The sequence below is a fragment of the Balaenoptera ricei genome, chromosome 6 (genome assembly GCF_028023285.1).
Source record: "Balaenoptera ricei isolate mBalRic1 chromosome 6, mBalRic1.hap2, whole genome shotgun sequence".
Taxonomy (NCBI): domain Eukaryota; kingdom Metazoa; phylum Chordata; class Mammalia; order Artiodactyla; family Balaenopteridae; genus Balaenoptera; species Balaenoptera ricei.
This window is the reverse complement of record NC_082644.1, coordinates 65,943,398-65,970,418: the sequence shown is the minus strand read 5'-3', so window position 1 is coordinate 65,970,418 and position 27,021 is coordinate 65,943,398. Positions and strand designations below refer to the sequence as shown.

General features: G+C 41.9%; 1 long non-coding RNA gene and 1 pseudogene across 1 annotated transcript; one reads left to right on the top strand and one right to left on the bottom strand.

Annotated features, from left to right (window-relative positions):
• On the top strand, window positions 1-25,979 carry LOC132367063 (cell division control protein 42 homolog; annotated as a pseudogene).
• Window positions 13,292-16,344, bottom strand: LOC132367064 (uncharacterized). The gene is made up of 2 exons (XR_009503659.1): window positions 15,644-16,344; window positions 13,292-13,598 (listed from the first exon to the last, which is right to left on the bottom strand). It is a non-coding gene; the product is annotated as an uncharacterized LOC132367064 (long non-coding RNA).
• Window positions 25,980-27,021: the final 1,042 nt, after the last annotated feature.

Genomic DNA, 27,021 nt, shown 5'->3' with positions numbered 1-27,021 from the left:
ATTGTATCACGGGACACGCATGGCTACACTCTGGTCTTAGAGCGTTGGTGCGGACTTTCGCTCGGTGCTCTATGCACCTGTTCCCCCCGCCTGCTCAAACTTCTTTCCTATTTATGAAGAGGGGGGCGTCCCCATCTCCCGGAAGCAAGGAGATGCGAGAGGACGGCGCCAGTTTAGGTGCAGCTAAAGGTAATGGAAGCTGATCCGGAGCCTGAGACCCATCAGAGGCTCACGTGACGGTCTAAGGGCTACCACTGCCTACTAAGGTTCCCCGCCACCGAGGGATCACGTGACAGATGGCTGGCTCAGCTGTCACGTGATGCCGCGTCGCGCGCGACTTTGCGCTGGAGAGTGCTAGTTCTGGACTGTGTGTCTTTGCTTCCGCGGCGGCTTTGGTCCCCTTCCTTTGCCGCATGCGCAACACACGACTGCCTCCTGCGTTGTCCCCCGAGCCACACTTCCACCATTTCTTCCTCCCGGGTCCAGAGCTGTGTGTCCGCTTGTCTGCCCCTCTTGGGCTCTGGGGGAGAAGGTGATTGGGGAACCGGAGGTCAGGGGTGTCGGGACAAGAGGTCTTCGCCCCCATCTGCTGAGACTGTCGTGATCGCCATGCTGAGGGTTGGGGAAGAGTGCCACAGGCCAGCGGCGGTCCCGGGGATTCTGTCTTGTGTAACGTGCTCTCGAGAGAGCTGGAGTGAGGAGCGTGCGTCTTAGTGACTCATGATGCGGCCACGTCACCGTCACCTTCTGTCTCCCTTGGGACTTCCTGGGAGTGAGCCGGTGTCCTAGGAGCTTATTCTCATCCTTAGGAGAATCATCGTCTCCCTCTCCTCCGCTAAGGGGTTTCGGGCCTTACACGACTTTTTTCTGGATTTCTGACCATTAGCCTCTACATTCCCCGAGGCTTAACTCTAAGCTGACCTCCCACCGGTACTGGACCTGCGCCATGGCCCTTATGGGTATATAAAGTATAACTATAAATTGACCTGGATTTTTTAGATTTTTAGCTCCCCAGTTCAAAACATACCTTCCTTGTCCTTGATTTCCATCCCTACACCATGGTAGTAGGACTAATCCACCATTACAGTCCACCACTACCGTCTGTAGACATTTATACTGCTGGACGTGGCATCTCCCATCCGCTCCTCCTATGATATTTGACATAATATTATCTGGCTACTGTATCGAAACAAATGCTTCCAAAATCTCAAAAGTATTTTCCTCTGGTTATTAGGTGTACTGTTTTATTAAAACTTTTTTTTTCTTTGTACTACCTTGGTATTACCAAACAATTCAAACCTGATCCTTACAAGAACAGTATTTTTTATTATTAGTAAGAAGACTATTTTAAAGTGACGTTGTCTCTGCACCAGACATGCAACAGCGAAATTCCTGTTTTAGCAAATAAAGATGAGGCTGTCTGATCATTTCAAATGTCATGAAAAAGTAATACTTTTAAATGCTTAAAAATAAAACAAATAGCTGCCTGTTTGTCTTTTAAGATTAGCTTGTTGAAAACACTTTTATGAACCAGTCTAGCACATTGTGAAATGTTTTTATTGAATGAATGAATGACTCCTCTATGTCAGGTTTAAAGATAAAGTATATGATTTATCTGTCCAGCGCACATGTTGGTAGCCTTGTGTTAATGCTCTTGGTAGGTCTGCAGTTCAAAACAATGTTCTTTCACTCTGAACCATGGAATAAAGCATTCAGTGCACTTCTTATCACATTATCAGGAGTTGTTATAAATGGATCTCCTGCTTTTTCTTTATAGTTAAGCAAACTTAATTCTAAGGAATTACTCTCAAAACTTCTGCTACTAAAGATAAGAGTTTCAGTGATTTTTAAAAATTCAATCTATTTTTAACGTGTTTGGTAAAATGTTTTATAGTCATGTGATTCAAATATTGAAATGTAAAAAAGTATATAGTGAAAAATCTGTTTCACATCCTTGCAACCTATTTGCTCTGTTCCAAATGCACCCTATCCCAAAGACAACTAGTTGGGAGGAAATACAAATACACTTATTTTCTTTCTTTTTTTGACACAAATAGTAAACTATTTTATACAATGTTCTGTATCCTGGTTTGTTTGTATGTTTGTTTGTTTGTTTGTTTTTTGTTTTTTAAATAAATTTATTTTATTTATTTATTTATTTTTGGCTGTGTTGGGTCCTCGTTGGTGTGCACAGGCTCTCTCTAGTTGTGGCGAGCGGGGACTACTCTTCTTGGTGTGCGTGGGCTTCTCACTGTGGTGGCTTCTCTTGTTGCGGAGCACGGGCTCTAGGCGCGTGGACTCAGTAGTTGTGGCTCGTGGGCTCTAGAGCGCAGGCTCAGTAGTTGTGGCGTACGGGCTTAGTTGCTCCGCGGCATGTGGGATCTTCCTGGACCAGGGCTCGAACCCGTGTTCCCTGCATTGGCAGGCGGGTTCTTAACCACTGTGCCACCTGGGAAGTCCTCCTGGTTTGTTTTTGTTTGTTTTTTGTTTTTTGTTTTGGCTGCTTTGGGTCTTCGTTGCTGCGTGCGTGCTTTCTCTAGTTGCGGTGAGTGGGGGCTGCTCTTCGCTGCAGTGCGCGGGCTTCTCATTGCGGTGGCTTCTCTTGTTGTGGAGCATGGGCCCTAGGCGTGCGGGCTTCAGTAGTTGTGGCATGTGGGCTCAGTAGTTGTGGTGCATGGGCTTAGTTGCTCCGTGGCATGTGGAATCTTCCCGGACCAGGGCTCGAACCCATGTCCCCTGCATTGGCAGGCGGATCCTTAATCACTGCACCACCAGGGAAGTCCCTGTATCCTGCTTTTTTCATTTAAAAACATTTTTGTTTTCCATATGAGTATATAGGATTATCCTTTTTTTTGTAGAGTTGTATAGTATTCCATGGTACATATATCCTATAATATTTTTTTTTTACCAGTTTCCTATTGATGGGCATTTGGGATCTTTCCAGTCTTCTGCCTATTATAATAATGCTGTAATGAAAAATAAACTGTTTTGTAATTGTGCAAGTGTATGATGATATAAATTTCTAGAAGTTAGTTTCTGTGTCAAAAGTTATATGCATTTGAGATGTTGATAGACAAGTGTCAAACTGCCTTCTGTAAGGATTGTACTAATTTAACTTCTGTAAGCATTATACTAATTTAACTTTCACGAGCAATGAATATATATTCCCCATAAACTCATCAACAAAATATTCGCATACTTATTTTTTTAAATTTATTTATTTATTTTTGGCTGCATTGGGTGTTTGTTGTTGGGTCTTCGTTGATGCACACGGGCTTTCTCTAGTTGCGGTGAGTGGGGGCTACTCTTGGTTGCAGCGTGTGGGCTTCTCATTGCGGTGGCTTCTCTTGTTGCAGAGCTTGGACTCTAGGCATGCAGGCTTCGGTAGTTGTGGCACGCGGGCTCAGTAGTTGTGGTGCATGGGCTTAGTTGCTCCACGGCATGTGGGATCTTCCCAGACCAGGGCTTGAATCTGTGTCCCCTGCATTGGCAGGCAGATTCTCAACCACTGCACCACCAGGGAAGTCCCTAGCATATTTTTTTGTCTTTGATGATTTGATAAGATTGCCATTGTATCACGTAATAGCTTTAATTTTCATTTCTGTTAGGAGATGAGCATCTTATATTTAGGAGCCATTTATATTTTCTTTTCTGGGAACATATTGCAAATCCTTGCTCGCTTTCCTATTGGTTTGTTTTATTCATTAGTTCTTAATATACATTTTACGTCATATTAAAAGGACTTGCAGCAGGGATAAATGTCAATATGGTTAGGAAAATTTGAAAGGAAAATTTTCTGCCAGGGTTAATTCATTTGCTGTGATGGAGCATATTTCACTCTGGGCTTCTGTCAGACATGGAAAAAAAAGGGGGCGGGGAGGTATTTGGCAAAAGGAAACAAACAAATGAGAGAGAAAGAGAACCTTAGTGGGTTCTAAAAATTCTAGAAGAACTGTAAAGCTTAGGGAAAAAAGATATCATTATCCTGATTTTATTTGTTTTGTTTCCCCTAGAACAAGAGAAGTTGGTAGGGAAATGGAAAGACAAAAGTTCTGATGATTTGCCCTTAATTTCACCAAGTTAAGTCAACTTCAAGAGTCCTCTTGTCAGAAAGGTAAGAACTGTATCCCCCAAATCAACACAATGTATCTAAAAGGTTCATTCTTGCTTAGACTGCTGAAAAGCATCTCTAACAAGTCAGCTAAAGTACAAATGCTTACCTATCTGGTATTTAATTCTACTGAAAATGGACACCAGAAATCCTCTTTCTTTTTAATAAATTAAATTAATAAGATAAATAAAACAATACAAATTGAGTACCTTTGGAAGCATTGTTAATATAAAAGGTCCAAAAATAAAGCTAAATTTCTCCAGTAACAAGCAAGTGGTTAATTATAGCTTGATACGTCATCAGTTAGAAACCTCAAGAAGAAAAAAATACTTAGAAATTTACATGATGGTGTAGGGACATATTAAGAACCCCAGAATTAGTATGAGCATTATTTTAAGTTGAAGACTTTTGACAATCAACGGGTGCAGAAAGAAGCATTCTTAGAGCTTCCCTTATTTGACTAAAAGCAGAAACTTCTGGGAAATGAGGCTGCCAAAAATTCCCTCTTCATCGTGGGTCTACTCCCAGGAGAGAGACCAAGAGTAAACCACTATAAATCCCTCTCCCAGGGGTTTCATGGCCATAAAGAAGAAGGAAAGACCCTCACACCAGCATAAACAAACATTATCACAAACTTTCTTCCCCATTTGTTCTTCTAAAAACCCATTTGTCTTCCCTAAAGAAACCTATTTGTTCTTCCCATAGAAGCCGGTTCTCCCCAGTCCCTTTTCCCTACTAAGTTAGGTATATAAGCCCTATTAAGTTAGGTATATAAGTTCTCCCCAGTCCCTTTTCCCTACTAAGTTAGGTATATAAGCTACCTCCTTAGTTAGCTCCAGATACATATGAATAAACCTTTTACTCTTGGTAATGGTCTTTTGTCAGTTTAATTATCAGGTCCCCCTTCTGAATTTAAGAGGTTGGAGGAAAAGTTTTTCCTCCCCAGCAGTGGTCAAAGGGACAGCAGTTTTTTCCGTGAGAAAAAGACAAATAAAATTGGTGGTGAGGGGAACCGCAAACATTTTCCAAAAAGAAGAAATCCAAATGGATTTCTTTGGATAAAATAAATTGTAAAAAGCCATTCAATCTCATAAATATCCAGAAAAATGCAAGTTTAAATCACCCCTCTGGTTGACAAATATTAAGAATCTGACAATAACCAACACTGGCATGTATGATGAGCAACAAAAACAAACACTGCTGGAGAAAGTGTAAATAGATGCAACAACTTTCCAAACAGTTTCATGTTGTTTAGAAAATTGAAGATCCAGATACCCTATGACCTAGCACATTCACTCCCAGCTAAACATTGAGCATCTCTCAACAATCTGTTAGAAATATAAATTTATGGGCCCCACTGCAGACCTTCTGAACCAGACTCTGCATCTTAACAAAATCCACAAGTGATACATAAGCACCTGTACTCCGGGCTATATGGACGAGAATGTCCCTGAGAGCCCCAAATAGAAACAATCCCGTTATCTGTGAACATGAGAAGAGTGTGCTATATTCATACAATAGAAAGCCGTTTATCAATGAATAGGAACAAATTACAGGTAAATGCAACATGGATAAATATCACAATGTTGAGGGAAAGAGGCAAAGCACAAATAAAATATGCAGAGTGTAAATCTACATACGTAACCCTCAGTAACGGTCAAAACCAAAGTGCACTGCTAGGTATGCACACTGAGGTAATGATACTAAAAAGGGGGAGGCGGGGAAAGTAAAGCAGGAGAGTGATTCCTAAGGAAATCAGAGTGGAATTTACCTCTGGAGGAGAGAGGGTTGTGATCTTAGAGGGAGGGTGGCAGTTGTGGGGTTATTACAAAACTAGTATAGTTGTGGACAGTGTTTAAGGAGTTTTGTTTTATGATTATTTCTTTTTTTTGTTTTATGATTATTTAAATAGTGTACTGTTCTATGTAGTTTTCAGTATGTGTGTTATATTTCATATTAGATAAGTAAATGCTATAGACTCATTTCCAATTAGGAAGAAATCAGCTACGTTAACACACGCAAAACTACAGATTGAACTTCTTCCAGCCAACACATAGATAGATGAGAAAAGCAAGAAGCAGGAAATAACAGCAAAGTAAATTGGTTCTGGATAGAGAAAAACCAAGGTCTCCCAGTTTCTATTCTACTAAAAATAAGGTCTTTTTTCCCCCAGTAAAGCTATCTCTATCTCTGTTGTCCATGAGGGAAGTTTAGGCACACAGCCCCAGGCCCGAGGAGTGGGTGTGCTCTGGCGGTGGAGGTGGAGGGAAGCAGGGGAGTTGCAGGAACTTGGGAGGAGGCTGTAGGCCATTCGAGGTGGAGGAGAGGTGGAGGCAAGGGAGGGAGGGCATGGCACTCAGAGATCAAAGAAGTGGGCTGTACCCCACAGAGCTAGCCTGCCCCTCTTCTTCCTGCCTACCTCTTCACCTTTGACCCAGAACCCTCACAGGAATAGCAGTTCTGGAGCTCTTTTTCTGGGTCAAACAGTGCGTGGAGGGAAAGGGCGTTCCCTATTAGAACTCATTGTCAAAGGAACATACCCCAACTTGAGCATTAAGGAGGATTTAGCCACTAGGGCACCTACACAGGAAGTTAGGTCAGGTGAAAAATCCCCAAGAAGAAAACAGTCAACTCAGGCTGAGCTTCCTGTAGCACTTAACAGTGAGGCCTGACATTCACAGAGTGGCCTTGAAGCCTGTCATTATTATGGCCTTGTTGTGGGTTGGTGCATGTATTATTTTAGTCTAGAGAAAGTTCCTTTCTATAAAAAAGTAGAATATACAAGATAATGAAGTCCCAAGTTGTTGAAAATAAGCCTCACTTGAAAGAAAAAAAAAAAAAAAAAGAACAGAAATTCCTAAGGATGTGTCCAAACATTAACAGAAGATAACAGGAGCTGAGGACTCTTTTGATTCATGGTCACTTCAGAATACAACTCACTGTTAAGAAGGCTGGGTTTAAAATTACAATCAGGGCTCTAAGAAAGTAGGCAAAAGGCAGAGGGAAATGAATTTAAGATGGACTTTGAGAAAGAACTAGTGAAGAAATCTGAAAAATGTTACAAGTTTCTGAGAAGATAAAACATAAATCAGTACAATTTTCAGAAACAGAAAGGGTCATTAATTGTCTTAGTCCATTCGGGCTGCCATAACAAAATGTCACAGACTGGCTAGCTTATAAACAACAGAACTTTATTTCTCACTGCTCTGGAGGTTGGGAAGTCCAAGATTAAGGCACCAGCATGGTTGCCTGGTTCATAGCTGTGCCTTCTTGCTATGTCCTCACATAGTTGAAGTGGTAGGCAAACCCTCTGGGGTCTCTTTTATAAGAGCATTAATCTTCCACCCTTGATGAGGGCTTTACCCTCATGACCTAAGCACCTCCCAAAGGCTCCCCATCCTAATACCATCACATTAGGCACTGGGATTTCAAAATATAAATTTTGGGGAGGGGGACATAAACATTCAGACCATAGTATTTTTTTTAAATAAATTCATTTTATTTTATTTACTTTTGGCTGCAGTGGGTCTTCATTGCTGCACTGGACTTTCTCTAGTTGTGGCGAGCGGGGACTACTCTTTGTTGCGGTGCACGGGCTTCTCATTGCGGTGGCTTCTCTTGTTGTGGAGCACGGGCTCTAGGCACGTGGGTTTCAGTAGTTGTGGCACACGGGCTTAGTTGCTCTGTGGCATGTGGGATCTTCCTGGACCAGGGATCGAACCCGTGTCCCCTGCATTGGTAGGCGGATTCTTAACCACTGCACCACCAGGGAAGTCCCAGACCACAGTATTAATGAAGCAAAAATCATAAAGAGACCATCAGTGTGAGCTCTGTCAAGTGCTGGGGGAAAAAATTTAGACTTTGGAAAATAGAGCAGTTGCTATACAAAGTAGAGAACCAGGATGAGCTAGCCACATTGAGCTGAGTAAAACTGCTGAATGTACATAAGAGGTCTCCAAAAGAGAAGGACAAATCTGTTGATTACAAAGAGAATGCCACTTGATATGACTTTGTTTGTGCTGTGGTACCAAAAGTGTGCCTGCCAGAAATTGTACCTTACTCTGACATGTATGTCGCTGTCTTATTTCCCCTATGACTGCAGTGGTCTGAAGGGTAGAGGGTTGACCTTATCCAAATATACTTTCTCATCTCCCACCCTCAGCACCAAGCTGATGTAAGTACCAAGTTGTACACTGTAAATACTTAATAAATACTTTAAGGCATGAATGAAAGAAAAATAGGCAGAGAGTAGAGAGGTTTTTTTTTTAAAAAAAGAAAAAGAACAAGCTAAAAAAAACTTACTTGCTGTTATAAAGAACAACATAATGAGTTCTTGAGAATTGATTCAAGAAGATTCCCTACTACCCCTGCTCCACCCTCTCAATCACCACAAAGATGAAATCACTTTGTGTTTATTATTTTAAAAGGAAAATAAAATATAATAGAGGGAAATGCTTGCAGGTTAGTTTTTTGTTGGGTTTCTCTTTTTTTAATTTAATCTTCTCTAGCAGCCTCTACAGATGCTTTCTTTTCTAGGTTAGTAACTATTGTCCTGATGGAGGCAAGTGGGAGGGTCCCTGGGGAAGTGGGATCCACTGGGTAAGAAAGACACTTGGAAAAGACTTGGCTTGGGTTTTGTCAGGAGGGGAAAACAAAAGTGGGCCATTGACCCAGACAATCTTGTCTGAAAGCTGCCATCTAGTGTTCATTTCTGAGAATATGCCCTGACATACTTACTAATCCTGTGGTTCTCTATCTGAAGGACAGTTTTTATTGATGTTTTATCATTATGCACCAGATTTTAAGATAATTTGGTTACCAAAACAAATACAATACGAAAAGAATTGTGTTTCTCATCTGTTTAACTGCATACATGTAATACTGCCAAAACAAAACTTTGGATAAATATTTCTAAAAGAAACGATCCCATACTGAACTGATGTAATAGCAATTAAAAAATAAAAATAATATGCAGGTTATCTTCTCCATCCTATTGTTAGTAATTGTTACCAGTAGTTTTTATTGCAGAGAGGGCCAGGAGAGAAGAACCACTGATTGTGTATCATCAGTGTGCCCGACTCTACAAACATTGTCTCATGTAGGTCTTAAAACAGTCCTCTGAGTACTTTTCCCCTCACCTTTATTGAGGTATAATTAACAATTAAAACTTGAGTTAAGGGGAATTCCCTGGCAGTCCAGTGGTTAGGACTCTGCACTTTCACTGCCAAGGCCCCGGGTTCGATCCCTGGTCTGGGAACTAAGATCCCACAAGCCACACGGCGCAGCCAAAACAAAAAACAAAACTTGAGTTAAGTTTTTCTAACACCATTTTACAGATGAGAAATTGAGGTGAAGTAACTGGGCTTTATATCAAAGAGCAAGCTGGGTAAAGAACCCACGTATGTGATACTCACAGGCCATGCACTTTCATCTAAAGCACAGTGCCTAGTAAACTTTTTGAAATTCAGGGGAAGGCTTGCAACTCCACGTTTACTGCTTTCATAAACTGTTAGAAGGCCTAATCAACTTCGTTTGGAAATCACTGCATGAAAGGGAAACCCAACCCTCCACATTGGTCTGCAGGGCCACTTCCTTAAAACAAATTGTACTCTTGAGACCTGAACCAAAATACTCAAAATTCTAAGTTAAAAACACTAGGGTGGGTAATTCCCTGGCGGTCCAGTGGTTGAGACTCGGTGCTTTCACTGCTGAGGGCCCGGGTTTGATCCCTGGTCAGGGAACAAAGATCCCACAAGCTGTGCGGTGTGACCAAATAAATTAACAAATAAATAACAGTGCAGAGTAATGATTTAAAAAAGAAAAAAACAACCAGGGACTTCCCTGGCGGTCCAGTGGTTAAGACTTCATCTTCCCATGTAGCGGGTGCAGGCTCAATCCCTGGTCGGGGAGCTAAGATCCCACATGCCTCATGGCCAAAAAACCAAAACATAAAACAGAAGCAATATTGTAACAAATTCAATAAAAACTTTAAAAATGGTCCACATCAAAAAAAAAAAAAAAAGAACCTTGGGACTTACCTGGTGGTGCAGTGGTTAAGAATCCACCTGCCAGGACAGGAATAAAGATGCAGACTAGAGAATGGACTTGAGGACACGGGGAGAGGGAAGGATAAGCTGGGACGAAGTGAGAGAGTAGTATTGACATATATACACTACCAAATGTAAAATAGGTAGCTAGTGGGAAGCAGCCACATAGCACAGGGAGATCAGCTCCATGCTTTGTGACCACCTAGAGGGGTGGGCTAGGGAGGGTGGGAGGGAGACGCCAGAGGGAGGGAATATGGGGATATATGTATACATATAGCTGATTCACTTTGTTATACAGCAGAAACTAACACAACATTGTAAAGCAATTATACTCCAGTAAAGATGTTAAAAAAAAAAAAAAAGAATCCACCTGCCAATGCAGGGGACACGGGTTCGATCCCTGGTCTGGGAAGATCCCACATGCCACAGAGCAACTAAGCCCGTGTGCCACAACTACTGAGCCTGTGCTCTAGAGCTCGAGTGCCACAGCTACTGAAGCCCGCATGCCTAGAGCCTGTGCTCCACAACAAGAGAAGCCACCGCAATGAGAAGCCCATGCACCGCAATGGAGAGTAGACCCCGCTCGCCGCAACTAGAGAAAGCCCGCATGCAGCAAAGACCCAATGCAGCCAAAAATTAATTAATTTTTTTTAAATCTTAAAAAAAAAAACCCACTAGGGTAGTTTTATTCTTGAGTTTTACTAGAGCAAATTCTTAAAATATATGAGGTATTTTAGTTACACTCTAACTTTACTACGTTTCAACTGAAACTTCATGTTTTACATTACATTTATTTAAACTTTTAGCTATTCCATATTATATCAGGAATCCAAATTCTTGCATGGAATCAATCAAATAAGCTATGCCCTCAACTCCCAATTTTGTGTATAAATCGTATTCATCACAATAGAGAAACACGCACAGTTAATTTTTTAAATTAAGGCAAAATATTAAATTTCCTTGGTTCAGGGACTTCCCTGGTGGCTAAGACTCCAAGCTCCCAATGCAGGGGCCCTGGGTGCGATCCTTGGTCAGGGAACTAGATTCCACATGCCGCAACTAAGAGTTTGCATGCTGCAACTAAAGATCCTGCAGGCCGCAATGAAGATCCCACGTGCCACAATTAAGACCCGGCACAGCCAAATAAATAATTAAATATATTTTTTAAATACTTAACAAAAAAATTTCCTTGGTAATGTATTTAATCACCTTTTGAAGTTTGACAAGTATTTTAACACAAAATTCCCTAGCTTGGAATAAATATTTTAGAGCACCAATATGATTCATTAATGAAACATTTATCAGAGAAAAGAGGACTCATTGATTTGACACCCATCTGTCTAGATCCTGAGCTTTTGTTCTTAGGCAAGATTATTTTTCTTTGCTCCTGACAACAATTCTATAAAGTTTGTAATAATTGTGTGATATTCAGGCAAACTAGTGTTGCAAATAACCCTAAATTTTAGGGGGCTCAACACCATAAAGTTTTATTTATTGTTCACATTATAGTCTAACATGGATTGGTGGGGTCTTGCTCCATGCATTTACTCAAGGAACCTGGCTTCTTCTGCCTAGTGCTCTACCACCTTCAAGGCAGGTAAGATCTTTTTTTTTAAATTAATTAATTAATTAATTAATTTATAGCTGCGTTGGGTCTTTGTTGCTGCGCGCGGGCTTTCTCTAGTTGCGGCGAGCAGGGGCTACTCTTCGTTGCAGTGCGTGAGCTTCTCATTGCGGTGGCTTCTCTTGTTGCAGAGCACGGGCTCTAGGCACGTGGGCTTCAGTAGTTGTGGCACGTGGGCTCAGTAGTTGTGGCTCGCAGGCCTAGTTGCTCCGCGGCCTGTGGGATCCTCCCGGACCAGGGCTCAAACCTATGTCCCTTGCATTGGCAGGCGGATTCCTAACCACTGTGCCACCAGGGAAGTCCCCACACATTTATTTTTAATTTAACAAGCTATAATACATTTGTAGCATTCCACATTCTTTTTTAGAGGGGAAAATTATGTACTTTACATGTTAAAACGGAGGTGCTTTCAGTTACACGTGTTTAAATTTTAGTATTTATTAAGTGCCTCCAGCTAGACTAAGATTCTTTATTTCAAATTCTGTGACCCCTGGCCTTTAATTTAGGCTTCCTTTGAATAGTGTGAAATTACACTATTATATTTCCCATTACTGAAAAGTTAGAAAGGAGTTAAATTCATTAAAATATATGTGTGGAGAAGTCTTAGGTCCATTTAATACGAAGATATGTCTTCCTTTGGAGCACATATCTTCTTTTGGCAATTAGCTGGGTACTCTAAATGCATCCTTTCTATGGTATGCCCTCTTAAAGGCTATAGGCTTTTGGTGATAATGCATCAAGTAATTAGTCATATATGTAGACAATTTAGTAGAAGATTCCTGTCATCAAATAGTTCCTGACATCCCCAGAAGGAAACATGGAGGCTTGTGAGTCAGAACAGGGTGACTTTAACAGCAGCATAAGGGAGTTGCTGAGGTTAATTCGGGCTTTCATTTTTTTCCAATGGCCATGTTTTTACCGTGGTTACATTTGTACTCCATGGTCTGTTGAAAGGATGTGGCCTGCTTAGGGCTTTCATAGGTACCCAACAAGGCAGTATTTACTCTTTGACCTGGGCAAGAGGACCCTGCACTGTAGTGGCCACCACATATCAGAAACATGCTAAACTGCTAAGGCCTATAGGGGAGGGAAAGATTTTCTTTTCCTTCTAGCCATCTTAGGTTCTCTGGCTGGGGCCCTGTATTTAGACTGACAAGACAGACTAAGAGAAAAACAAAGAGTTTATTAACGTAGGCTTCCCTGGTGGCGCAGTGGTTAAGAATCCACCTGCCAATGCAGGGGACACGGGTTCGAGCCCTGGTCTGGGAAGATTCCACATGCCGCGGAGCAACTATGCCCGTGAGCCACAACTACTGGGCCTGCGCTCTAGAGCCCGTGAACCACAACTACTGGAGCCCGTGCCTAGAGCCCGTGCTCCACAACAAGAGAAGCCACCGCAGTGAGAAGCCGGCGCTCCACAACGAAGAATAGCCCCCGCTGGCTGCAACTAGAAAAAGCCCGTGTGTAGCAACGGAGACCCAATGCAGCCATAAATAAATAAATAATAAATTTATTTTAAAAAAAGTTTATTAATGTATGCATCACGCAAACACATGGGAGCAACTCGGAGGTGAGTAACTCAAAAGAGTGGTTAGAACTCGGCCTATATAGCATCTCAAAAAAAGAACAATAAATTTTTAGATAAATGACAAGGCAAAGGAAAAGACTTTTGAGTTTCTAGGGCAGCAAATTGTGGGAAGGCAAATATATGGAGGAACTAATGGAAGGTAAGATGTGTTATGGAGATTCCTCTGGTGCTGTCTCTGGGCTGAAAAAAGCATCTAGAGTTGTCTCCAGTAGTTAACTTTTGTCCTTCCTGGTAGAGAGAAGAGGGGGAACATGTTAATGAATTTACGTCCTGCTTTTAGGCAAATAGGGGGAGGGCAGAAAGCTTTCCTTATATCTGCTTTTTCTCAATTGTCTTCAGCAAAAAATAATCCTGATGCCAAAGTGGCATATTTTGGGGTGGTATGTTCTGCTACCCTTCACGCCCCAGGAGATAAACACCCCAGCATATCTCTAGCTGTGTGTCCTCAAAAGAAAATGACATTGGGTCCAAATGCTAAGAAGCCTCCTCGGTTGTGCATGGCCAACGTCATAGATGGATGTTGCTTCAGAGACTGGAAAGGTTTTGAGTAGCAGAAGCACTTAAGTAGGAGAACGTAACAAATTACTTTGTCAAATCCTTTCAGATAGCATTAATGCAAGGGATTCTTACATAGCACAGTTACGTAACAGTGTGGAGAATTGATTTCTTGCTTCTCTTTATATTTCAATGAGTGGTTCCAGAATTACTCAGGAATTAGGTTATTAGCACAGTATCTGCAACAGCTGTGGCTGAGAAACACTTAAGAATATTAAACAATTCATATTATCTTTAAAGTCCTTTGTATGAATGTCAAGACCTAATATACACAAAATATGATGCTGACTACTAACACTGGCAACTGGATGGACTGTGAACACTAAAATCATATTAGTTTTATTTTTATAACAATATTTAGTAAGATTTAATTACATTTGCCAAAAATTAAGATTGTCTAACTCTTAATAATTTTGACTTAAAATCTTTATATTCTTTAATTATAACACATTTTGCCTTTTAATTTTGGAAGATAATTCGGAAAACTTTAGAAGAAAAATAACTTCTTAAAAATGTGTGAAAATAATTTTAAAAATGTTTACAGTAATTTAATTTACACTTGGGGAAAATATATTAAAATCTATACACTTAGAACACAATTGCATTTTACATTTTTAGTCATTTAGGTCAGGGGTTGGCAAGCTTTTTCTGCCAAGCTCTAGACAATAAATAGTATTTTAAACTTTGTGGGTCAGTCTCTAGGACAACTACTCAACTCTGCTGTTATAGCTCAAAACCAGCCACAAACAATACATAAATAAACGGACATAGCTATATTGAAATGAAACTTTATTTACAAAAAGTTGGTAAACCAGATTTGGCCCATGGCTGTAGTTAGCTGACCCCTGATTTAGATTATTACTGTCAATAGAACCTAAGTAATATTAAAGTCTTAATTATAATAACATAATTAGTAATATTGCTTAAATAAGGGCAAGAAAAATTAATATTACAGAATAAAAAAAGTTTATGAGTTATGTGTCTTAATTTTATGAACCTTCCAAACATCAGCAGTCCATCAACAGAACACCTGAACAGGTGCAATATTAAAGCGAATCAGCAAAAACCTGAGAAGGAGCAGGAAGTGAAGTAGGAGAAAACCAAGAGAATGGGTGTCCTGGAAGTCAAGAAAGCATGTCAGGGAGAAGAAAGTGATCTTATGGATTGATGGAGGGAAAAATCTAGTGAAATAGCTTTGAGGGATCATGGGAGATGAGTCATCTAGACAGTAATTATAGACAGTTTATCCATGTCAGCATCATTATGTTTATTACTGCTCCTCTAATCACTCATGTCGCTTTGCCTACTCAGTAGAGTTAAAGCCTGATAATTGTACACTGTATTAGGAATATTCCCAACTGTGTGCTAGTGTAGGGCAAATTCAGAAGTTTTGTGTATAAACAGTATTTTTGTCTTATAACCATTAATATCACATTCCTTTTATCCTCACTGCCCCTCAAAACAAAGAAAACATCTGGGACTAGAACCACCGAGGTTTTCAAATAAGCTGAAATTAGAGTTTTGTAGCATTGAAACTGAGTCTTTTCACCAAAGTATAATATAGCTTGAAATAGGAAACAGCAATTAAGAGTCTGCCCATATCCACCGACCAGCATTAGGATTGGGCTAATCTTTCTTAGTTGAGAACACTATAGAAGAAAAGTCCCATTGGGCCTGGCAGTGAGACGCTTTCAGGCAGTTAAGAAAATTCAATTTACCTTTGCTGAACGTTTGCACGTTGTGCCTCCTGCCTCTGGCAGCAGAGAAGACCTAAACTGCACACCCTGAAGGGTGTTTAAGTACAAAAACAAGGCTGCCTTTGACACAGTGAATGGAACCGGGGTGCACCTGCACTTCCAAATTTCTCAATTTCAGCGCAAGATGGGCTCGGTCCAAGCGTTCCTGTGGAAGTTCCTGTTCAGGTTTCCCATCTGAACGCTCACACCCGCAGGGACATTAGATGCTCCACACTGGTGCCTCCAACACATGGCACTTGTGCTCTCTGAAGCTTACAACTCAGTCTTTGCTTAAGGGGCCTAAGCAAGGGCTTTTAAGCCCGCCCAGCACCTTTCCACTTGACAGAGGCTGTAGGGCCGTGAGCCTAAGGGAGTCCCTTCACACGACGCGAGCTCTCGGATCCACGGCAGCACCGAGGCCACGCCTCTGATGTCCCCGCTCCAGATGGCCCGCGCGCGGGCACGGAAACCTATTTCCAAGGGAGGGCGTTGGCTCCGGAGGTCTCTCCCCAAAGGCATCCCGCGGGTAACTGGGCATCAATTCCTCTTTCCTGCCTGAGTATCTCCCCGTTCTGTGACGACCAAGTCCCGCTCCAAAGGTGCAAGAAGCTTCCGGGCTGTGGATTTAGCTTCTGTGCTGCGCGGAGCGGACCTGGAAGAACCGGAGTGGCGTAGGCAGTCAGTTGACCCACGTGACTCGCTTGGACCCGGCTTAATGGTGCTCGCATTCCTTGGGTCACGTGAGGCCATGGGCAGTCAGGAGGATCGGCATCCAGCTCTTTCTGCGCGTGCGCTGGCAATCTACTCCCCACCCCCACCCCACCCCTGGAAAAATCTTTCAAATGGCATTCTCAATACTGGTTCACTTTGTCCTGCTACCTTCCTTTCCGAGGTCGGGACACCCAAGCCCAAGTTCTCTTCCTTCCCAGCGCCTGGTGCAGGTGAAGGATCTGGAACCAGGCAGTCAAGAGGTGCGGAGACCGCTGGGACGCGGCAGTTTTCCTTCGTGTTCGCGTATGCTGCAGTGTGCCTGCTATCACGTTCAGCGAGCTGCGAACACTGCAAGTTGGCCGGGGGTTTTTTTGTTTTGTTTTTTAACATTTATTGGAGTATAATTGCTTTACAATGTTGTGTTAGTTTCTGCTGTATAACAAAGTGAATCAGCTATATGTATACATATATCCCCATATCCCCTCCCTCTGGCGTCTCCCTCCCACCCTCCCTATCCAACCCTTCTAGGTGGTCACAAAGCATGGAGCTGATCTCCCTGTGCTATGTGGCTGCTTCCCACTAGCTATTTTACATTTGGTAGTGTATATATGTCCATGCCACTCTCTCACTTCCTCCCAGCTTACCCTTCTCCCTCCCCGTGTCCCTAAACAGAATTTTAAGAAGTTAACCAAGATAAAATGAGAAACTGATTTAGACTTAGGTCCCAAATTTACAGTTTCAATGATTCAGGAGAATTCCTTGGTAGCCATACTGAGCCTGTTTTCACATTTGTAAAAGGGTGAGGATTAGAAAAACTGATACTTCTGGAAACGCCTGTCATTCTGATTGGATATTTTTAAAATGTTGACTGAAATTTAAATGGATAAATTATAAAAAGAAGATGACAAAAAGGCCTATTATCATTTCATTACCCAGATAAACCCTGGTGGCCCACTGATAGGAGAAGGGGCTTCTCTAAGTTTTCTTCATCCTGATTTCTGGACACTCCCTTCTTTAATCTGCTTTTGGAGGCAGGGGGTGACATTTTGGCAAGTTTTTTTTTTTTAACATCTTTATTGGAGTATGATTGCTTTACAATGGTGTGTTAGTTTCTGCTTTATAACAGAGTGAATCAGTTATACATATACATATATCCCCATATCTCTTCCCTCTTGCGTCTCCCTCCCTCCTGCCTGGGTTTTTGATCCTCAAGCTCGCAGTTCTCTGGAGGTCGGGAGTTGACGGCCGGGCCCAGCGGAGCGTTGGTGCCTGCGGAGGTCGCTTGGTGCCAGACTCAGTCCTGTCCCTCGCCTCTTGGGCCCTTCTTTTTCTGAAACCATGATCCCTAGAGTTAGTTCCTCCAGGATATTCTCCAGACCCTGTGACCAGCTTTTTCATTTTTCCCTCCTGGGGCCAATACTTTCTACCATGTCTACAGCCAAAATACCTCACCACCAGGAGGACCTTCACCACCAACTGGTCATTTAGGACTCTTCCTCATTCGTGGAAATCCACGGGCCTTTTGCCACTTCTCATTTCTGGTAGGCTGTCTCTCAGGCTTAAGGTAGTGCAGGCCTCCCACCTGTAAAAAATGGGTCATCCCTATGGCCCTTAAGACTAATTACACTGACCCCCATCATTTTTTCGACGTTTAACCCTCCAGTTTAGTTTGCTCTTTCCTCATGGTCTTGATTACCAACCCATCTTAGGACCAGAAGAATTCATTCACCTTCACCTTTAAAAGGTGGAGGTTGGTTGGCATCTTTCCTCAGGCTGCGTTGTTAAAACACATGTTTCAAAATCAGGTATAACTTTTCCTTTGGTATTTAGGTTTAACAATTTTATGAAACAATATTTTTCTCTTTGAGCTGCCCTGGCATCATGCACTTCTGAACCAAACAATTCATATCTGATCCTTATATCAAAGGAATAGGTTTGGCATTAGCTACAATGGAAGACTACCTCAAAGCCTGTCCTCTTTGAATGCTCTTCCTTGGACTTAAGCAGCTGCTGTGTGGAATCCCAAATAAACCCATATGGAGGAGAACTGAGGCTTCTGGCCAGCAGCCCCAGCTGAGTTTCCAGCTGGCATCTACCAACAACTGTCTGCCTTGAGAGGGAGGTCAGTTGGGCCTTCTTTCTTCCACACCTCGGAGAATGGAGTCATTTTCAAGATGTAGTCTATGAGTGGCGTTTGGGAAAACAGATATTAGTTGGTATGTTGCAGTGAGATGGGAATGAATGACAAGCAAAAGTTGGCAGAAAGGGAAGAAAGTCAATGAGATCCCCATGAAGTGGGCATTCCAGACAGCGAGAGAGGTGGGTGTTCCAAGACTTGTGGGGAATGGAGACCTATTATGATAAAGTGACAGTAAGCACAAATATTGAGCTGAGAAGTACTGGGAAGGAATAAAGAGCAGGTGACTAAAAGTGCAGACTAAATAGAGATGTCTTGTAGCAGAAAGATGGATACCCAATCACCTGTTGTAGGTGATTGGTTTAGAAAGAATTGCTTCATCTAGATACTTGAAGAGCCATCATACAAGAATGGTAGGGCTTCCCTGGTGGCGCAGTGGTTGAGAGTCTGCCTGCCAATGCAGGGGACACGGGTTCGAGCCCTGGTCTGGGAAGATCCCACATGCCGCGGAGCAACTGGGCCCGTGAGCCACAGCTACTGAGCCTGCGCGTCTGGAGCTTGTGCTCCGCAACAAGAGAAGCCGCGATAGTGAGAGGCCCGCGCACCGCGATGAAGAGTGGCCCCCACTCGCCGCAACTGGAGAAAGCCCTCGCACAGAAACAAAGACTCAACACAGCTAAAAATAAATAAATAAATTAAAAAAAAAAAAAGAATGGTAACAACATTAAAGAATGGTTAACAACACTATTATTAAATTATACCTTAAAACAAAGGCTGGGAATTCCCTGGTGGTCTGGTGGTTAGGACTCTGCAGTTTCACTGCCGAGGGCCCGGGTTCAGTCCCTGGTTGGGGAACTAAGATCTTGCAAGCCCTGTGGCGCGGCCAAAAATACAAGCAAAAAACAAAGGCTCTTTCATTCTTATATTAAAAAGTGTGCATTTCAAAAGTTTACATCATTCACCAAACAGACTCATTCACTCATGGGTAATTTTTGTATAAATTTCCCCACTAAGAATTGTTGGGTTCCGTTAAGTATACAGCTTGATATATCATCACCCAGAAATCGCAAAGAAGAACACAAGGAAATTTAAAGTCAAAGTGGCAGCAGTTTTTAGGGGATAATTTGGATCATGCTCAGATAGAGCTCTGCAGATATTTTATTGGACTTTTCTTTGCCTATCTAAGAAACTAGTCAAATGAACATGAAATAAACCAAAAAACTTGAGCTTCATAGAACTTTCATCAGCCCAAATAAGTGCATTTATCTAAGATATTATTCTTAGCACTTTACCTCATTAATTAATTTTGGTTTATACAAAATACTCTTCTGAATGTCTACAATGTAGCAGTTATTTCTGAGCATTTCCTACTGGAAACTCACAGAAATGAACAAGCATATTTTGCATGCTGTAGGACTATTGAGAACAATCGTGGCAAAAATACGATAACATAAAAATAGGTGAGGTAATAATTTCACTATATATGTATATATATCAAATTATTATGTTGTACATAATAATTTATTATGTTATTGTTATGTTGTACACCTTAAACTAAATACAAGATATAATTAAAATACAATGTTGCATGTTAATTATATCTCAGTAAAACTGGGAGAAAAATAGGTTTTGGAGTATAGTTGAAAAACACCAGGAAGATCCTGGAACTAAAAGTCAAAGAATTTTCCCAGCTAGGTGTTTAGTCTGCCTTGGCATAATTACATTGAAAATGTTCTAATATTACCCTCAGTAAATCATATTCCAAGTATATGGGAGCAAATGGTAAATTGGGCTGGAAAGAGTTTCCTTACAGGCAGAGATTTTTACCCAACCAGTTAAAGAGTGTCAAAGAATTCTATTTTTCTGGAAATAATGAAAAGAATCATGATGTGTTGAATTTCAACAGTGACGCTCGAAGGCGTTTAAAAGTTGAATGAACTGGTTCTTTTTTTTAATTAATTAATTAATTTTTATTTTTGGCTGCGTTGGGTCTTTGTTGCTGTGCACGGGCTTCTCACTGCAGTGGCTTCTCTTGTTGCGGAGCACGGGCTCTAGGCGCGCAGGCTTCAGTGGTTGTGGCCCACGAGCTCTAGGGCGCAGGCTCAGTAGTTGTGGCGCACGGGCTTAGTTGCTCCGCGGCATGTGGGATCTTCCCGGGTCAGGGCTCGAACCCGTGTCCCCTGCATTGGCAGGTGGATTCTTCGCCACTGCGCCACCAGGGAAGCCCCCTGAACTGGTTCTTTAACATATTTGTATGTATACTATTGTGGAGTTAATGAAGAGAATCTCCTTGCATAAAGGACGCGGTAGGACCCCCCGAGTCCAGGTTAGACACCGCGGCACTGCCCGCCGTGTGGTCTCTGACGTCGCGCTTCTGATGTCACCGCTCTGGGGACTCCCATAGGTCCAGGTCGCCACGCGGACGCGTCTGATTCAGCCCAGTGTGAGGCGCTTCCCGCAGCTCCGTTTAGGTCCGTTCCTCCCTTCTGTTCATCTCACCTGGCCAGGGCTTTCCGGGCCTCAGGGGGCAGGAAATTAGGCAAAGGGGGTCCTTGTTCAGGTGAAGCACGGAGGACGGAATTGGACCGAGGAATGTAACGTAACCCCCCTAGGCCATGGAGGCTCACGCGGCGCCAAGTGTGCGGGGTAAGGCGCTCACTACAGCCGTTGATCGTCAGGTGATTCGCCTTTATGCACCTTTCATGTACCTCCAAAAAGTCACGTGACACATGGAGACCTCTGGGTCCCAGGGGAATGTTTCTGTAACTGACAGCAGTCTGGCGTTTGACACCATAGGCGTTCATTGCCTATACAATGGCCCACTCACCTTTTTAGATGGGGTCCTGACCTGTTTGCCCAGAAGATTGCTGTTGGGATGGGGGTGCAGGGTGGAGGCACAGGTGAAGGCCTCCGGACTGCTTCTGAACACTGCTTCTTCACGACGGCTTCTGGAGGCATCACAAGGTGCTCACTTTTGGAGCTTGGGAAGGCAGGGGCCAGTAGGGCAGTTTCCACCAATGTCCTTCATTCCTGTTGTGACTGTCAGTCTGGTGGAGTGAGCTGCCAGCTGAACTTTGCCCCTCCTGCTGTCTAAGACTTTTTCTGCAGTGCTTCCTGTATGTGGTCTTACCCACCACCATCATCTGGTCAGTTTGGCTCACCTCCTCAATTAAGGCTTAAACCCCCTTCCACTTTCTTTTTTACTAGGCACCCTTCAGGCTAATAAAAACAGGTAGGTCCTAATGAAACTTAAAAGCTTTTGCAAAGCAAAGGAAACTACAATCAAGACAAAAAGACAACCCTCAGAATGGGAGAAAATATTTGCAAACAAATCAATGGACAAAGGATTAATCTCCAAAGTATATAAACAGCTTATGTAGCTCAATATTAAAAAAACAAACAACCCAATCCAAAAATGGGCAGGAGACCTAAATAGACATTTCTCCAAAGAAGACATACAGATGGCCAAGAAGCACATGAAAAGCTGCTCAGCATCACTAATTATTAGAGAAATGCAAATCAAAACTACAATGAGGTATATCACCTCACACCAATTAGAATGGGCATCATCAGAAAATCTACAAACAACAAATGCTGGAGAGGGTGTGGAGAAAAGGAAGCCCTTTTGCACTGTTGGTGGGAATGTAAATTGATACAGCCACTATGGAGAACAGTATGGAGGTTCCTTAAAAAACTAAAAATAGAATTACCATATGACCCAGCAATCCCACTACTGGGCATATACCCAGAGAAAACCATAATTCAAAAAGACACATGCACGGGGCTTCCCTGGTGGTGGAGTGGTTAAGAATCCGCCTGCCAATGCAGGGGACATGGGTTCGAGCCCTGGTCCAGGGAGATCCCACATGCCACGGAGCAGCTGAGCCCGTGCACCACAACTACTGAGCCTGCGCTCTAGAGCCCATAAGCCACAACTACTGAGCCCACATGCCACAACTACTGAAGCTCATGTGCCTAGAGCCCGTGCTCCGCAACAAGAGAAGCCACCCTGATGAGAAGACTGCGCGCCACAATGAAGAGTAGCCCCTGCTCGCCACAACTAGAGAAAGCCCACGCGTGGCAACGAAGACCCAATGTAGCCAAAAATAAATAAATAAATAAATAAAAATTTTTTAAAATTATAAAAAAAAAAAGACACATGCACCCCAATGTTCATTGCAGCACTATTTACAATAGCCAGGTCATGGAAGCAACCTGAATGCCCATCAACAAGACAAATGGATAAAGAAGATGTGGTACATATATACAATGGAATATTACTCAGCCATAAAAAGGAATGAAATTGGGTCATTTGTAGAGACGTGGATGGATCTAGAGCCTGTCATTCAGAGTGAAGTAAGTCAGAAAGAGAAAAACGAATATCATATATTAACGCATATATGTGGAACCTAGAAAAATGGTACAGGTGAACTGGTTTGCTGGGCAGAAATAGAGACACAGATGTAGAGAACAAACGTATGGACACCAAGGGGGGAAAGCGGCGGGGGGTGGGGGTGGGGGTGTGATGAATTGGGAGATTGGGATTGACATGTATACACTGATGTGTATAAAATGGATGACTAATAAGAACCTGCTGTATAAAAAATAAATAAAATTCAAAAATTAAAAAAAAAACCTTTTTGATATTTTTAACAAACTTCCTAAATATCAGAATCTGAATAAAGCTTTTTAGTCTCCACCTGACTCTGAGATACTTCGAAAGAACGTCTCTGAGACATCTCAGAGAGAGATGTCAAACTAATTTTATTTGGTGTGTTAAATTACTTCAAAAACATTGTCAAGTGATTGGAGATGAACCTTAGGTTATGGTGTATGGATAAATGTCATTTATATAGATATTCCAAAATTTATATGGAATCCCTAACATCTGATATGTCCTGATATGTTATCAATCATAACACTAGTTATTCTAAAATGTTATATCCAAGTTTCCTGCTAATTACATTGTACTCAAATCTTTAACCACGCTATTTTAAGTTTTGTCCTGATGCTTTTACAAAATGAAGATTTTCAAGAAGACTGATAAAAAAGAACTTTTAAAGAAATCTATGTTTCTGATAGCCTTTAGATAATATCACTGGACTGGGTAACATATGACAAAACTATTGAGAAACCTGATTATTTCATCCAGATGAATGGGAATTAATTACATGAAACTGAATAAAGTGGTAAATATGATTTGTAACTTTATGACTTTGGGAAATATACTGGCTTTAATCTTTGTTTTTCAGAAAAACCTTCTCTCTTATGCGATGACCTACAACAAGTTGATAAAGTATGCCTTTGTAAACAAAGACGAAACATTTATCTTTTTCTCTCTACCTGATCCTGCCAGAATTTGTTGTCTCCAGCTGGCTCTCCTGTGGATTTGATATTTATGTCAATCATTGTTTTAATTTGTTCTTTATTTCCAAATTGTTTGTGCTTTGTGTCTCCCTGCTGCACTATGTCAATGTTACTAGGTGCATTACTTATATCCTGTTTTATAAAATTGTTGCCTCTTGCAGTACCCAGTGTGTAACCAGGCCTCCAACAAAACTCCTGTGGCTAAACATCTTAAGGAAATAGATCACTTTTATAACATACAATAATTGTAATAATATGATCTAGGTATGGGAAGAAGCAGCAAAGGAAAATGTCTCCTGGATCATAATTAGAAGATCCAGAGAATCTTTAATTATCAATAGGGCCTAATCCAAAAAATAGCACCTGGAGTGGCATATCAAGAATCTTTGCCTGACCTGGGATGAGCCTTCCAGCACCGTGGGACAAAATTTGATCGTGAAATGTCTCCCAAATATTGGTTAGATTCCTGACCAGGAGGAGAGGATCAGTCATCTGCAATTGCAGCCCTCCAACATGAGCTAATAAACCCTGAGGAAATTCAGGAAGGTGAAGAATACCTGCCATCTAGCAGCCATCAGACTGCAGCCACTCCCTGTGGTGAGCCCTGAGGACACTCAGGATGTGAAAATACAGGATACAGGCTCCAGATAGCTGTGGTGCATATCAAAGAAATGATTTCAGTGAGCCCAGACTCTTGCATCTTCCCATACATAGAAAAACACTAAATTCCTTAACTTGAGATGCAGCCTCCTGGGCTTGAAGCCCTCAAAATTCCTGATAACTCTCAACTTTTAGGTTGTGAATATTTTTACGTCTACAGGTGTAAAGTAGACACTTCCAAAGTGGAACAAAAGACAAATCTCAGCATTTGGAACACTGACGCCGATGGAAGACACTCTCAGAAAGATCCATCTGACGGAGCAGTTAGAACATTTTCACCCCTTTTTCCACAAGATTGTGGAATGAACATTGACAGTGGGGAATTGTAACAGGGAAGAGCTAAATCGGACTCCACACTGGATCTGTTTCTTTGACTTTAACCTTTGTTTTTCGTTGCTTTTGTTATAATCATACATAATGGCCTGCCTCAGGAAACCCTGCCCACCTGTGAATGGCTGCAAGACAAAAGAAACTAACACATCCTCTCACTGAGGCTGGTCATTCCAGGAGATGTTTTGCAAGACCGATGGCCCTTTTACTTTACTTCCTCACCTCCTCTCCCTCTCTGATTCTATAAAAGCAACTGGCATCTAGACCCAGATAAGATGGTTTATCGGAGACACTAGTCTGCCATCTTCTCAGACTTCCGGCTTTCCGAATAAAGTCGTATTCCTTGCCTCAAAAAAAACCAAAAACCAAAAAACAGAAAAACAGGTAGGTCCTTCAAATCAGTTGGAGAAGCTGAGTTCAAAATTATATTTGGAATATTTCCAGTGGAGTAAAAAATATTTCAGCAATGCAGACAATTTGTGTTGTGAGTGATGGTGTTGTTGGTAAGATGTGTCTTGATATGCTACACAACAATAAGTTAATGTCTGAATACGTTCCATGGTTTCTGACAACTATGCAGTCAGTATCTGGTGAGAGCCATACACTTATGGACTTTTTGATCCTGCAGGACAAGAAAGATATTTGACAGAACAACCCCTCAGCTATCCACAAACATATATTTCTAGTCTTTTTCAGTGGTCTTCGGCCCTTATTTGGAAATGTGAAAGAAAAGTCGGTACCTGAGATAATTCACCATTGTTTGAAGACTCCTTGTTTGTTGGAACCAAAATTGATCTCAGAAGTGTGATACCCTCTATTATCGAGAAGCTTGCCAAGAACACAGAAACCTCTCGCTCCGCAGACTGCTGAAATGCTGTTTTGTGACCTGAAGGCTGTCGAATACATGCAGTGTTCTGCATTCTCACAGAAAAACCTAAAGGATGCATTTGACAAAAACACTATTGACTGCCTCAGAGACTCTGGAACCGAAGAAAAGCCGCAGGTGAGTGCTGCTTTGAACATATCTCCAGAACTCTGCACCATTGGTGTTGTCATCAGACTAAAAGCAATGTTTAAATCAAATTAAAAATTAAGGCTCTGAGCCCATTTAATGTACCATTGTAAAAATGTATAATTTAAATGATACGTTACTTTTTTGTGCTATGAATACTTATAAAGTGTTAGAGAAAAGTTTTTTGATGTCCAATGTGTTTCCTGTGTAAATAGTGTCTGTTGGTTGACAAATCAAAAGTTTCTGTCTTGATGGCATTATTGCGGTGTTAGCAGATGCTTGCCAGCAGGTGTGACTAGTAAACAGTGACAATATAGGGCTTCTTGCCAAAAAAAAAAAAAGTTTGGGGACAAAGAAGGTGAATTTACCACACTGAAGTCCTCCAGCAGTCATAGAAAAAACCATGTCCTCTCAGACGTGTAACTCCTGCCAAAAGTTGACCTTATCTATGGTAAAAGAGGCCATACCATTGTGGCCCTTGAAACTTGTCTGTACTATCTTTTATTCAGTGAAAAGTTCACACACCCAAGTGGTTGTAACTGATACCTCTGAATGTATTGTGGGAACAGATGTGTTGCGTATGTATAATACTTCTCTTGATTATTAAGAATGTTCCCAGTGGGGAAATGCCACAAATTAAACAGTGCTAGTGGGATGAGTATACAACTAGGAGCCCACCTGGATCTTTCAGCCCAGTTATGAGATACTAGTAGAGCAGGACAGGATGCCAGGTGAAGGGAAGAGAGGGGATGAGCAGATAACTATACTGACTAAGGAAGTGGTAGTAAGAGGACACATAAGGAAACTATCTAGCAGGCTATACAGACTGTCCTCTTATTTCGACTGGCTAGTTCTAATGAGCCTTTTGAGCTTCAAATATCAGTGCTTGACAGTGCTTGCAGTAGACTGCATCTGTGGCACTAGGCAGTGGTGCCCACTAGGGTTTTGGACAGAGCATTTTCCTAACACCACTGCCTGGTATACTCCATTTGAGGGGTAATTATTGGCCTGTTATTGAGTGCTGGTGGACCCTGAGAAGCTAACTAAGCAATAGCACATGATGTTATTCTCTGACCTGCCCATTCTGGAGTGGGTCAAAAATAAAAATGCCAACAAAGTGGGTATTGCCCAGCAAGCATGCAT